Genomic DNA, 13,634 nt, shown 5'->3' with positions numbered 1-13,634 from the left:
TCCCCTGCATTGGCAGGCGGATTCCCAACCACTGCACCACCAAGGAAGCCCCCTGAGTTTTCTTTTAAAGTGTCCACAGTCAGCCCCAAACCAGGCGGGGGCAGGATGCTGTGTAGGGTCTGAAAACAAATCCCAGGCTGTGGATCCCACCTTCACTGAACCCTACCAAGATTCCCCAGCTACTTCTAAGATTGAAAAAGAAAAAAAAGAAAACCCGGCCCTGAAGAGCTTTCCTTCAGCAGCAAGTCGGTCAGGATGGAATCAAGCAATCCATCAAGGAGGAAATGAGGACACTCGGGTAGGGAATTGGAAATGAAGCCGAGACTGTACAGGAAAGTAGACGAAGTATGAAAAGCAGCTTTCCTTTTAATGCATTTATACATGAGAACATCAAAAATACCACATCTAAGGGGGCCTGCATTTCCATTTGCAGAAGCAACCTTGGGACTACAAGTCTGGGTGGAAGGGAGCAGTGGCATCGCTACTGGGCCACCTGGAGGCCCTTGGGTTTTCCGCTCTGTCCCAGCCAGTGCGTCCTCGGGATCAGGGGGGCAGGGAGGCAGCCAGAGGGCTGCTTCCAGAGCGCAGCGCCGACCTGTCCCTTTCAGACCAAAAGATGCCCATGAACTCTATTGTCCCGAGGCCTGGGAATGGCTTCTTTCCACAGAGTCCTGAGCTCTCTGTAATCTGACCTCGGCCCCCTTCCCCTGCTGCCTGTTTCTGGCTCTGCTCCCTCAGTACCGATCCACTCAATTCTTCCCTCCTTCACGCCTCTGAGCCTTGACCCATGTTCTCCTTCCTTCGTGCACCCAACAACAGGTGCCTTCTGTGTACCTGGCATTGGAACAAGTGACAGCGTATAAGGATGCATTAGATATATTCCAAGCTTTGAAGACCTGCTGAGCCCAGTGGGGAAGACAGATACATAAAAAGATCATCAAAAAGCAGTGTGCACAGGACGACCTGCACATCTGAGAGGGGAGCCTTGTGTGAGGTGTCAGAGCCCGAAAGGGGTGAGGAGGGCAGCCTGGCATGGACACGGCCAGCGTGGCGTGGAACCCAAGCTGGGGGAAGAGGACAGCCTCATGGTGGGGCAGCTTGACAGGAGAAGTCAGAGGCTGGGGGAGGTGGTGGGAATGAATAGAGGGGATTTCACATACAGGAGGGTTGATAAATAAATGAATACGTTAAGGAGGATGGAGGGAAGTCAGGTTTCTCACCACTGGACTCACAAATACAGGAAGAGTGAAAGCTAGAATAAACTCTCTGGGGTTGGATTGGAATTGAATGTCTTGTGGGAATCTTAGTTCTTAGTTCCCCGACCAGGGACTGAACCCAGGTCCTCAGCAGTGAAAGCGCTGAGTCCTAACCACTGGACCGCCAGGGAATTCCCAACTCACGGTTTTCAGTACATACAGACAGAATTAGAAATAAACATCCATGTAAATGTCTGATGCCACCAGGCAGCCATACTCCATTAACACCAGGCGCACCTCTCACCCAGCCCTTGGCTTCTAGATACCCTTGTCTTAAAGGAATCGGGCCTTCCTGAGCAACGGCTATTGACATATTTTGAATGTAATCTCCTCACAGAATTTGCTCGAAATGGGAAGTAAAGAAGACCTGGACATCCCGTCCTACCCAGATGTTCAAAATGATGGGACAAGTTGAAGCCACAAGTACGGCACCGCTTCTGTGACATTCCCGTCAAAGGGGCCTGACCCAGCCTTGAGGGAACGTCAGCCTGAAGTGAGGGATACTGACAAAATAACTGGCCTGACGTTTTCAAAGGTGTCAAGGCCATCAAAGTCAGGGAGAGATTCAGATCTGGGTCCCCCCCCATCCCCGGGGGCCCTTGGAACCCCTTGGCCTGCCCTTCCTTCTCAGCAGGTTCATGGAGAGCTCGGCTGTGGTCCCACACATCTCCCCAGAGCCCCTGAGATGCAGAATTTCATATTACTGTGGGTCACCTCATCTCCTTCTCTTATAAGTTCACCAGGGGAACAGGAGAAATTAAAGAGAGCAGCAAGGAAAATAATTACTGGGCTGAAAGACTTGATAATTGCCAAATGATTGAAGTTCGCAGAGAGCTGGAACTATGGAGACCAGCCAATTGATCTTCTTGACGAGAGTGCAGAAACGACGGCACTACCTGTAGCAATAATTGCAGAGTTTGCTAGTCCCAGGAGGGAAAAGCAAGGCCTACTTCCAAGAAAGTGATCTATATAGTTATGGAGATGTATTTATCGTGTCCCCACTCCCAGTCGGCAGCAGACCGGTGAGGAGATACGAGTCCAAGCTTGGGGTCAGGCTTTTCAGTTGTCACAGCATTCACTGGATGAGCCCTGGACAAGTTCTTATTCTATCTGAGCCCCAGTTTTCTCTTCTATAAAATGGGTTTAACAATACAAATATCATAAGGTCGTGGAAGTGCTAAATCCTACGGAAGTTGATTATCACAGTGAGAGCTCGGTGAGGGCCGGCACCTGCTGCTGTGGCTGCACTTTGCACCTCTATCTCTTTACTTTATAAGCAGCGGCGATGAGAAACAAAAACAAGGGCCAGTGAGTCCAGAGAGGAAAGAAAAGCCAACTCAACTCATAAAAGAAGGGCTTCCCTGGTGGCGCAGTGGTTGAGAGTCCGCCTGCCGATGCAGGGGATGCGGGTTCGTGCCCTGGTCCGGGAAGATCCCACATGCCGTGGAGCTGCTGGGCCCGTGAGCCATGGCCGCTGAGCCAGCGCGTCCGGAGCCTGTGCTCCGCAACGGGAGAGGCCACAACAGTGAGAGGCCCGCGTACCGCAAAAAAAAAAAAAAAAAAAATACAAAAAAATACAAAAATAAAAAACTCACAAAAGAAATCTTGCTTCCTCCAGGAAGACTTCCCAGGCTTCTCAGGGACAGGTCACTGATCCCTTCCCTCCAGGCTTGCTGCAGCCAAGAAGGTCTGAGTCAGACCACACAGAACCACACCTGCAACACAACATGAGGGGCTCCTCCAGCCCAGCACTAGCCGGGGACCCTCCCCTGGTGCCCATGCTCGCTCCAATCTGCCATCTATGCCTCCTGAGCCTGACCCTGGCCTTGCTCTTTGGACTACTAACAGGTATGGCTTCTCCAGGTTAGACTTTTGGCTCTCTCTGTCTCTTTTTGTGTCTCTGCTCCTGTGTGTGTCTCTCTCTGAGAGACCTTGCCTCTACTCCCTAGCGCTCACGACCCCCCAGCCTGAGTGCCCCTCCTCAGTGGCGGAACAGTGGGATTGGTGGGATTCTATACCCAGGCCCCAGCGCCAGCCCGGTTTGCCTGGAAACCGCCCCTCCCCACCGCAGCTGCAGCTCCAGGGCTATCCTCAGCCCCCCTCCCTCTTCTAGGGCTGGGAAGCCAACTGGACCCAGGCCCAGCAGAGCTGTTACCCAGGAACTTCCAGCTACAGTGGACACTTCACCTGCCTCTGATGATGGAGGCCACGGGGTATGAAGCTCAGAAGCTGAAAGTGAACAGAAGCCCCCGTGTGAAGGAAGCTAACTTGCAGCAAATGAAAATTAATCCAGAGGCCCAGGTGAGCCCTCTCGTCTGTGGTCGTCTGGCCCCTCGATCCCAGTGCCCATTCTCGCCTCCCAAAAGCCTGTGTCTACACAGCAGTCACCAGTGATCTCCTAAAGCAGAAGACAAACCATGACCCTCTTCGTTGCTTTCTCGTCACCGTCGAGGAAGGTGCCTGACTCTTCCCATGGCCTCGAAGGCTGTCCGTGCCATGGGCCCTGCTGCCACTCTGACCTGTCCTCCCGCCACAAGCCATGCTTCCCTTCCTGCTCTCCTCTCAGGCCCTGTGCTGGGGCAAACTTCCCGGCGTTCAAGGGTCAGCTGCCCTCACACTTTGATCTCAGCTGCAAAGCCCCTGCCCTGGTGCCCTCTGTGCGGAGGCCCTACCCGTCCACTGGCCTGGCTGGGGGAAAAGGCAGCAGAACCTCCCAAGAGGGCGTAGGGCTCCCTGCTGCCCCCATGAGTCTCTGGTCAGTGCCTGCCCGAGGCGTGTTCCAGTCACGGCTGGGACCAAACTCACAAGGCCAGGGTGGCACTTTTGATTTCTGTTCTTAGCTCCCTGAGGTCCTAGTAAGATGGGAAACACCGGAGGCTGGGTTTGCAAAGGACCCGAGGAACTCGGAGAAGAACCAGTGGTCTAAGCCTTTGTGTCTGAATGAAGAAAAGGAGGCAGAGGGGAGACACTGCCGACTTAAGTCCCCAGTGAGTGAGAGACGAAGCTGTCACGCATCCCTAAAACCTGCGGATGTGAGGGCAATAGCCAAGAGAAGAGTTCCCCCACCAGCCTCTCCTTTAATCCTCCGACATGTGTGCCCTGCGCTCCGAGGAGACAGGAGACGGAGGTCAGTTCTCATCGACTAGGTCACCTGTCCAGCAGAGCGCCCTCCCCAGAGCTCAGTGGCTGAAAACATGTTTACTGTTTCTCCTCATTCTCCCTCAGCAACCAAACACACATGCACTGCAGGCCTCCTCGTCCGGGCCCGGGCCCGGGTTGGCACTTGGAACACAGAGGTCGGGGAGAAAGGGGTTCTGCTTCTGGGTTGGTGGAGCAGCTCACGCCGCTGCCTTCAGCTGAGAGCTTAGCTGGGGAGCCCTGGCTCTCCTCCACGTGGCCCGACTCTCTGTGTGCTGTCTCAACTCCTGTGGCCTCTGGGTGAATCCTTGTGTCCACCAGCCGATAGCCCGGACTTCTTAGAGCATGGCAACTGGATTCTCGGGGGCAGCCTTCCAAGAGGACAAGCCCCAACACGGAGGCAGATTTAAAGCCTTTGCTGGCATCACAGGGGCTAATGTGACCATTGGCCAAACCAAGTCATGCGGCCAAACTCAGAGTCAATGTCAGAGGGGCAGGGGATGCCAGGAAGTGGGGTTCCCTGGGGGCACTCAGGCACCTGTCTGCAACACTCATCCTCCCCGCAGACAGACATGCAGCTTCCCCAGGAGAAGGAAAATGTAGGGCCAGCCGGCGGAAAGTCTGACAGGAGAGTCTAAATGAAGCTGGAATCCCAAAGCGCTAGAATGTGTTCCATATGTGTGAAACGGGGAAAAAGGAAAAGCACACACTGCAGAGAGACAGCAGGAAACTCTGCCCACTGCTACCTGCCTCAGCACGGGGTAGAGAAAAACCTCCCCTGAGGATGCGTAGCCACCAACCAGCTCTCACACATATTTGCAGACCAAACTATTACTCCACCTGTAGTTCCAAGACCCTTTGTCTGCAAGAGCGGCCATAACAAAATGCCACAGAGCAGGGTCTTAGACAGTGGAAATTGTTTTCTCATAGTTCTGGAAGCTAGAAGCCCAAGATCAAGGTTCCTGGAGGGTTGGTTTCTGGTGAGAGGTCTCTTCTCTCTGCCTCACATGGACTTTCCTCTGTGTACATGTAGAGAGAGAGCGAGAGAGAGAGAGAGAGAGAGAGAGAGAGAGCGCTCTGGTGTCTCTTCCTGTTCTTATAAGGACACCAGTCCTACTGGATTCGGCGCCACACTTATGACCTCATTTCACCTTATCTCCCTAAAGACCTTATCTCCAAATATAGTCGCACTGGGGGTTAGGGCCTCAACATATGAATTTGAGGGGGACACAGTTTAGTCCATAACCAATCACAAGCTTAGAATTCATTTTAAAGTAAAGCAAATATGAACCATTTCTAGAAGAATGCAACTTCATTCCAGTACTGGAAGAATTTCTACAGATAAATATCCAAGGAACATGAATTCACAATTAAAGAAAAATCTGAAAACACTTAAGGAAACAAAACACTGTTAATGTGGAACCAGACCCACAAATAATTAGGCACAGTATCATTTATACATTTACTGTTTAAAGGAATAAAAGAAACTATCCACAGGAACATGAGATAGTAAAATTGACAAGCAGATCTAAAAAGCAGTGCTTCTCTAAATCGAAAAAATAATCACTGAAATTTAAAACTCAGCAGGTCAAATTGCAGATTGGCTACAGACGATGGGAGAATTCATGAACAGGAAGATAATTCTGAAGAAGTTGCCTCAAAATGTAGCATAAAGAGACCAAGCTGAAAAATATAAAAGCAAGATTAAAAAAACGAGAAGACGCACGTGAAAAGGCTTTTTACAACCTTATGATCAAATTTCCAGAACAGTGAATATGGGGAAGAAGAAATTTTGAAGAGAAAATCTAAGAATTTTCTAGAAATGATGAAAGACAGGTCAGGATTCAGGAAGCTCAGCCTACCACAAGAAAACACCCAGGCTGAAAGTGAAGAACACTGAAAACAAAGATTCTAGAAGCTTCCAGAGACGGAAGACAGATTCCCTCTCACGGAACCAGCACAGATTGAGAGCTGACTTCCGGGTAGCAATAGTGAAATGCAGAGGACAATGAGATAATATCACAAATGTCCTGAGAGAAAACGTTTGTCAACCTAAAACCATATTCAGCGAAAATCTTTTAAAACGGAGCATGCAGTCAAGACATTTTCCAGACAAGCGCAAACCAGGAGCATTTATGACCAGTGGCCCTTCGCTGAAGGAAATTCTGAAGGAAGAGTTTCAGGAAAAAAAAAAAAAATCCTCTGAAAGCAGAAAGTCCCTCAGAAGAGACAGTGAGCAAATAATTTGATAAATATATAAGCAAATCTGGGCTTTCCGGGTGGTGCAGTGGTTGAGAGTCTGCCTGCTAATGCAGGGGACACGGGTTCGAGCCCTGGTCTGGGAGGATCCCACATGCCGCAGAGCAACTAGGCCCGTGAGCCACAACTACTGAGCCCCAGTAGTGGCCCTGCCGCTGCCCCTCACTTGTCATCAGCGAGAGCCAGATGCCAGGAGTGCGGCTGTGCGGCCCGCCAAGAGCGGGAGGGGACCTGCTGTCCCAGAGGTGCCCCGGCCTGACCGGATCTCGGGCCAGTCAGCATGGGGGGGGGGAGGGGAGGGAAGATCCCCCAGGAGTGGAGAGGGGACACTGTAGGGTTATGGGTGACCGAACACACCACTGTCCCAGTCGCCCAGCGCCGCCCCCAGCCCCGGGAAGTGGCCGCGAGATGAAGTCCCTTCCTTCCTCCTGGATCTCGGTCTGACCCTCTTTTCGTCAGGCTGGGCTGGCCGTGACCAGCGGACCCCTCTTCTCTACCTTTCTGACTGAGTTTACTACAATGCTAATAAAACCGAACAAACAACTTTTACGCACCCAGTGCCCTCAAAGTGGCCCCAGAAGAGAGGGTGAGGCCCCGGAGACCGCTTGGTCCTCTCCCCACTCACTGATTTTCTTGCAGCTTTTCACTCAAGGAGAGTTTCTATCTTGGAGGCGGAGGGAGGCCCCCTCCCATCAGCCCCGCCCCCGCGCCCCGCCCACCCCGCGCCCCGCCCACCCCGCCCACCCCCGGCCCCAGCGCGGCCCATCTCTTCTGTGAAGCGTCTATTTACAAAGCAGGTCACGATCGGAGAAGCACGCTGCCGTCTAAAAATAGAAAGTCATTACGCAGCAGACAAGCGCCAGCTCCGGCCTGCAGAGCTGCGAGCTGAGGCAGCGCTGTTCCCTCCTCTTCTCCCCTTTTGCTCCTTCAGCCCCTCCTGGCCCAGCACCGCCCGCAGCTGCAGGTCACAGGCCACCTGGCCGCCCACGCGCCGCGCCACCTCCACCTGGGTCCTGGCTCAGCCCCAGAACCCAGCCCGGGCAGGACCTGGTTTCCCTTTGATTCTTTCGACAATCCCCCCGAGGCTAGTGTTCTCGTCCATTCGTCCACTGAAGGACCCGAGGCTCTGGGCGGCAGGGGACTGTCCCCAGATCAGGAGGCCAGCGGGTGGCAGAGCTGGGAGGAGTGGCAGGTCAGTCTCAGGGGATTTGTCCATCACGCCAGGGGCTCCACCTCACGTCCCCAAGGACCATTCTCTCTGGGACGAGCGCCGTGGGCCCTGACACCATGAAGAGACCCTGGGAAGTGCGGGGCCCCTCTCTGCCCGCCCCCTCCTGGGGGGCCTGCCTGGGAGGCGGGATAGGGGACCCTGATGCACCTCTTTGCCTGGGATCCACGCCGCAGGGTACCGAGTGTGCCTGCCCTGTGCCTGGGAGAGCCTTGCGGCCGCGGATCAAGGGGACAGCTCTCCAGATGGGGGATGGCCTCTGACGCCGAAGGAAAGGAGACGGGAGCCTTGGGCATGAACAAGGGCGAAGAGGAGCCCGAGACCCCGGGGCCGCTGTCTCCACGGAGGCTCTGCGCGGCGCAACCTTAAAGCAAAGTAGTAGAACGAGAGCCTGCGCGGTTGAGAGAAGCCCCCCGCCCCCCCCGGGTGTGGGAGTGTCTGGACGTGCGGAGGCCGGTGCTGCGCGCGGCCCTGCTCGGTGGGGGGCAGGGTCAGCTTTGTGCGTTAGGCTCCTGCTCAGGTGGGGGCATGTCTCCTGGCATCTCTGGCCAGTGTGGCAGGGCCCCTCCCTTCTCACCTGCAGGGGCTGCTGCAGCCGAGGGCGGGTGGAGGATGCCCCTGACAGTCTCGCGCGCTGGGTGCCGTCTGCTCGGGGGATCCTCTCCCCTTGACCCACGGGGAACCCGGACAAGGCACTGCTTGTTTCTTGAGTCCTGCCCCTGCTGAGCTCACAGTGAGCCAGGAGGTGTAAGGAGTATGTTTTGCTTAACGGTGCAAGTCACCATCCTATTGTGACACAGAGGGAGGACTGGGTTGTGACTTTTCCGGCTAACTTGATTCCTTCATAGCACGCAGAAGAAAGAATGGAACAAAACCTTATTGCTTGGGCCATGGACTTCAAATGCAAATAGCAAATGAGGCCAAATAGTTACCAGCAAATGCCTGCAGCGGCCTGGGTGGGAGGCGATAAAGAACCGTGGGGACTGGGGCAAACCCCGGGGCCTGTGCCTCGGTTCCACGGCTCCACGCCCCAGCAGACCCAGGGCACGCGGAGCGCGGGCTGAGGTTGCAGGTCCCCTGCTTATCGTGCAATCAGAAATGTAGATAATCGTGTAGCGTTATTTGGTAGCAGATGAAAATAACCTAAAACACTGGGAAAATAATCTAACAACACTTGCTGTTGGCAAGTCAGAAGCAGAGAAAATAGGCACACCGCTTGATAGTTAATGCAAATGTGTTTCTCAGGTATCTACAGCTTGACCTAAATTATTCAGTATAATAGACGTGTAGGAAAAAAGTATCTAGGGAGGTGAATATTCTGTGATACAGTGGCACCATTTGGTTTAAGATGGAGAAGTTAAGCAAGGGAAGGACCAGCTCTCCTGGATCAAGCCTGCACAGCCTTAGGAACGACGGATAGAGCATGTGTGTTCATTATGAAAATAGTCTGTGGTTTCCCATTATGAACTCGGAATCCCTTTCAATCCAGAGAATCCAGGCGGAGAGGCCTACACAGGGCCCACGCTCCTGGGATCTTCTTGGGCTTGGGGCTTCCCCTGCAGCTGCTCTGCAGACGGCACCGCGGCGACCACGGGGGGCCCGAGTGGCTCTGGACTCAGCTGCCCGGTGGACTTGCCCTTCGCGCCCCTCTTTGGAAGGTTTTGGATCTTGCCCCCTGCATCATCATCTTTGGAAATCATGAACTTCCTGCCCGCAAAGGGAAGCAGATCCAATCCCCTCTGCCTGCACCGTTGCGTTATGATTCGCTTTGGGTGTTGACGTTGATGTCCCCTCGACAGCCGCCGGCGGCTTCCCCAGGAGCCCGGCCTTGGGCGAGGGAATGAGCACAGCATAGCATTTTGTTTGGGGAGATCGTCCTACATTTTGCTGAGCAGAAATACCACGTGAGGCTAGCCCGGAGAGCTAAAGGGGCTCTGGTTTTTAGAAGCCCTGTGTGATCTTCCCGCCCACGTGAGGGTGGGTGCGTCCTCCCCACACCCCCGCACAGTGCAGGTACTCACCCCGCCCCCGGCCCCACCCTATCACCCCAACTGCTGGCTTCTGAGAGTCCCTCCACCGCACCCCGAGGTGGCGACAGAGAATCTCCGTCTTAGCGATGGAAGAACCGAGGCTCAGAGAGCTTCTACATGGCTCAGCTGATGGGGAAGGACAGGAACGGGGGAGCCTGGGCCTGGCTCTGGAGAAGCAGCCAGGGATTAAGGGTGATAGGACATCGGGGGTTAACACGACACCCACGGGGCCGGGCGCCTCTGTCTGGAACCGCGGTGGTCTGCTACTGGGAGAAGTGGGTGACGAGTCACTCGGTGGGCAGCCTCTCGCTCCCGGCTGGTTAGACCGGTCGAGGCAGGGCCCAGCCGGCGGCCAGGGGGCTGGGGTCCTGGGGCGGAGGCGGCCAGGGCCTCTGGGAGTGATGGCTCTGGAACCAGCGGGGAAGCTGGGCTGAAGCCCCCTCGGGGGCCTTGAGGGTCAAGGGAAGGCTGTGACCCACAGCTGAGGACTGCAGGGGCTGCACCCGGCGCGCCGAGTGCGTGCCCGGCAGCTGGGGGACCACTCGCTGGTGGGTGGAAGGGGCCCTTGCACCTGGCGGGCACTTCACGGGAGCCTGCTGTCGTGGTGAGTGTCGTGGGGAGGGCGAGTCCTTGTCCTGCCCTCAGGAGGTCACTGTCATGGAAATGAAGGCTGAGGCTCTTCACCTGGGGAGGGGCGGAGAGTGGCGTCCACGGTCCCCCTGGGAAGTGCCTCTGCGCAGGCGCGCACGTCAGTCAGGGTTCTTCCCGTCCTAGTGCACAGCTGACAGCTGCCGAGAGCTTACCACGTGCCAGGCCTCCTCCTGACGACCCGGGAGGGGGGCACGACTCTCCCCATTTTGTGCAGGAGGACACAGAGGTGTCAAGTGGCCCCCCTGGGGATGGGGAGCCCGGAGCAGTCCCCCGGCCACACTATCCCGCGGGGGGGGGGGGGGGGCGGGCCAGGGTGGGGGGTAAGGACCACAAGCCTGTGGAGGAAGCGACGTGATGTGACTTCTGAAATCAGGGCCGAGCCTGTGGCCCCCTCGCTTGGGGACTCTCTCTCTTGGACCTATTGCTCTGCGGGAGGCTGGCCGCCGTGTTGTGAGGACCCTCGGGCGGCCTGTGGAGGGGCCCGTGGGACAAGGGCCAGAGCCTCCCACCAGCAGCCCCGTTGAGTGAGTCGGTGAGTGGATTCTCCAGCCTCCAGGGACCGCAGCCCCTGCTGACGGTTCGCACCCTCCTGAGACTCTGAGCCAGAAACAGTCCCTGATTCTCGACCCTCAGGGAATGTGTGACATTGTAAATGTTTGTTCTGTTAAGCTGCTAAGTCCTGGGGTGGTCGGTTACACGGCAGTTGATAACAAGTGCACCCAGGTATGGGCTGCAGGGACTGCGCTGTTGCCTCCAGAGGATGCCCTGTGCTGGGTCACCTCCATGAGCCAAAATGAGGGACAATTTGGAGGAAGAGCGTTTGGGGTGAGGGCAGAGCAAGGACAGCAAGCCATCTGGGACAGGCTGCTGGGGAAGGTGCTGTCTAAAGGCAGGAAGATGGGCGCGGATATGGGCACCGGGAGAGAGGCCAGAGCCAGGCGGCCCGGGGAGGGACTCGAAATCACCACGGAGCCGGAACACGGACAAGAAGCTCTCAGCTTCTGCACAGAAGCATCCATTTGTCGGAGCTTCCCATAATGCAATGCAAATGCACCAGGCCTGGGCCACTTTGCAAGATTTAAGTCGCACCGAAGGCAGGGCCGTCGGACTAGCAGAAAGCAGAGGTCCTTCGGCGTCGTGGTCGTGATTTTCACAACTCCACCAAAGCATCCCTTTAAAAAGCTAGGGTTGAAGACAGTTAAATACACATTGAAGACGCCATCAGCTGTTATTTTTAAAGCCACGGGAAGTCGCTCAGATCCTTTAAAAATCAAACACTAGAATGGCTATCTCAGCCTGCCATGCTTGAAAGCTGCTGCTGACAGACGGGCCAAGGAGGAAGCCCCGCTGAGACGGACCAAAACCAGCTTAGCTGGAGAAAAGTAAAGTGGAATTTCAAATCGAAAGACTTTTGTCCAGTTGTTCAGGGCTAGCCGCACCCTCTCACACCTCCTCCCCAGCCCGTTAGGGGCCTGGCCCGGGGCTGAGCTGGGGACACTGTCACCTGGGATGCAGTGGGGCCTGCAGAGCCCTGAAGCCAGCGCAGGACCCACGAGGAGGCCAGTGACTCTAACGCAGTGTGACAACGAGTCGGGGTCTCTGGGGCAGAGCTTCCGGCACCAAGTCTTAAAGGAGGCACACGAGTTGGCAGAATCTCAGCGCTTCCAGATCCCTGTGATGCAAACGGGTCCCAGATCTCCCTCCCCGGGGGCCACGCAGTGAGGCCCTGGGGCTCTGAGCTGTGTGTATGTCATCATTTCCTTTTCCCTGCCACGTCCTGAAATGGCAGGGAGCACGGAGCAAGCAGAGAGGTGACCAGGCCGACAGGACGCATGTGCTGAGGTGAAACGCAATGAACAGGTACCGACGGTCCGGGTGAAGGGCCTCGAGCAACCCCCCGTGAGGGGGACGCACGGGGGCACACGGTGCGCAGCGTCAGGGCGGCCGAGTGGGGAGCTAGGCCCTGCCCCCAGCTGGCGTACAGAATTAGAGCCACCTGAGAATGGTCGTCGCAGGGGGGATTTCAGGCTGGAGGGGTCGGTAGGGGCCAAATCGCGGAGGGCCTGGGCAACAATCGGAGAAGCCGCGGGTACCCAAGGGTGCTGGCCGCGCCTCTGAAAGGCGATGTCACGCAGCCCTGGCAGCAGGCGCCCCGGTGCGCGTACATGCCGAGCCGTCCCCACCTCCCCGTCCGGCCCCAGCCCTACCATCTGGCTGCTGTCGGCCACGCCCGCTCCTGTGCTCCTGTCGGGGCATCTCCCCAGCACCCTCACTCTCTCCCACGCTCTCAAATTTCTCATCTCGAGGCCACAGCCCTCTCCAGCGATACTTTAAAGCAAACTCCTTGGAAGAGTTGACTATACAGGCGGACCTTGTTTTACTACGCTTCGCAGATACTGCGCTTCTTACAGATTGAAGGTTTGTGGTAACCCTGCGTTGTCAGGTGATGGTTAGCATTTTTCAGCAATAAAGTCTTTTTAAATTAAAGTATGTATCTTGTTTTTTTAGACATGATGCTGTTGCCCACTTAACATGTTTCCGTAGTCTAACTTTTATACGCACTGGGAAGCCAAAACCTTTGTGACTCACTTTACTACTGCAGTGTTTGCTGCCTTTACTGCATGGTGTGGAAGCAAACCCCCAGTACCTCCGAGGTCTGCCTGCTCCATTCTCTCCTGAATCTGCCTAGGCCTCACTCTGAAGCAAAGCATGGTCAGCACGGCCTCTACGCAGCTACCGTGTCCAGTCTTCCTCATGTCACCTGCCCCCTGCAGCAGAGGGTCACGGCCCTCCTCCGGAAAACCCTCTCTACACATGCCGTCGAGGGCAGGACTCTTGGTTCTCTTCTTACCTCCCGGCAGCTCCTTCCTGGGCTCTGGTTCTTCGCCATCTCACTGACTTGTACGTGTCGTATGTTCCCTGGGCCTGTTCTCTCATGTCCACACTCAGGCTATACCTTTACAAGACATCTATATTCTAACGGCTCTCAAATTCCCATCTCCAGCTGAGATCTCCCCTCAAACTTCAGATCTGTATCTTAAACAGTCCCTTCTGCAATCTTCCCATCTCGGA

General features: G+C 55.6%; 1 long non-coding RNA gene across 3 annotated transcripts in view; it reads right to left on the bottom strand.

Annotated features, from left to right (window-relative positions):
* The window catches only part of LOC132440391 (uncharacterized), a 166,489-nt gene extending 159,196 nt beyond the window's left edge, over positions 1–7,293 (bottom strand). For all 3 annotated transcript variants that reach the window (XR_009522561.1, XR_009522563.1, XR_009522562.1), the window contains exon 1: positions 7,208–7,293. This is a non-coding gene — a long non-coding RNA (uncharacterized lncRNA). The remainder of the gene's footprint in view (positions 1–7,207) is intronic.
* Positions 7,294–13,634: the final 6,341 nt, after the last annotated feature.

The sequence above is a fragment of the Delphinus delphis genome, chromosome 17, assembly GCF_949987515.2.
Source record: "Delphinus delphis chromosome 17, mDelDel1.2, whole genome shotgun sequence".
NCBI classification, from domain to species: domain Eukaryota; kingdom Metazoa; phylum Chordata; class Mammalia; order Artiodactyla; family Delphinidae; genus Delphinus; species Delphinus delphis.
Note: the sequence above shows the minus strand (reverse complement) of the source record. Positions and strands in the feature narration are given on the sequence as shown.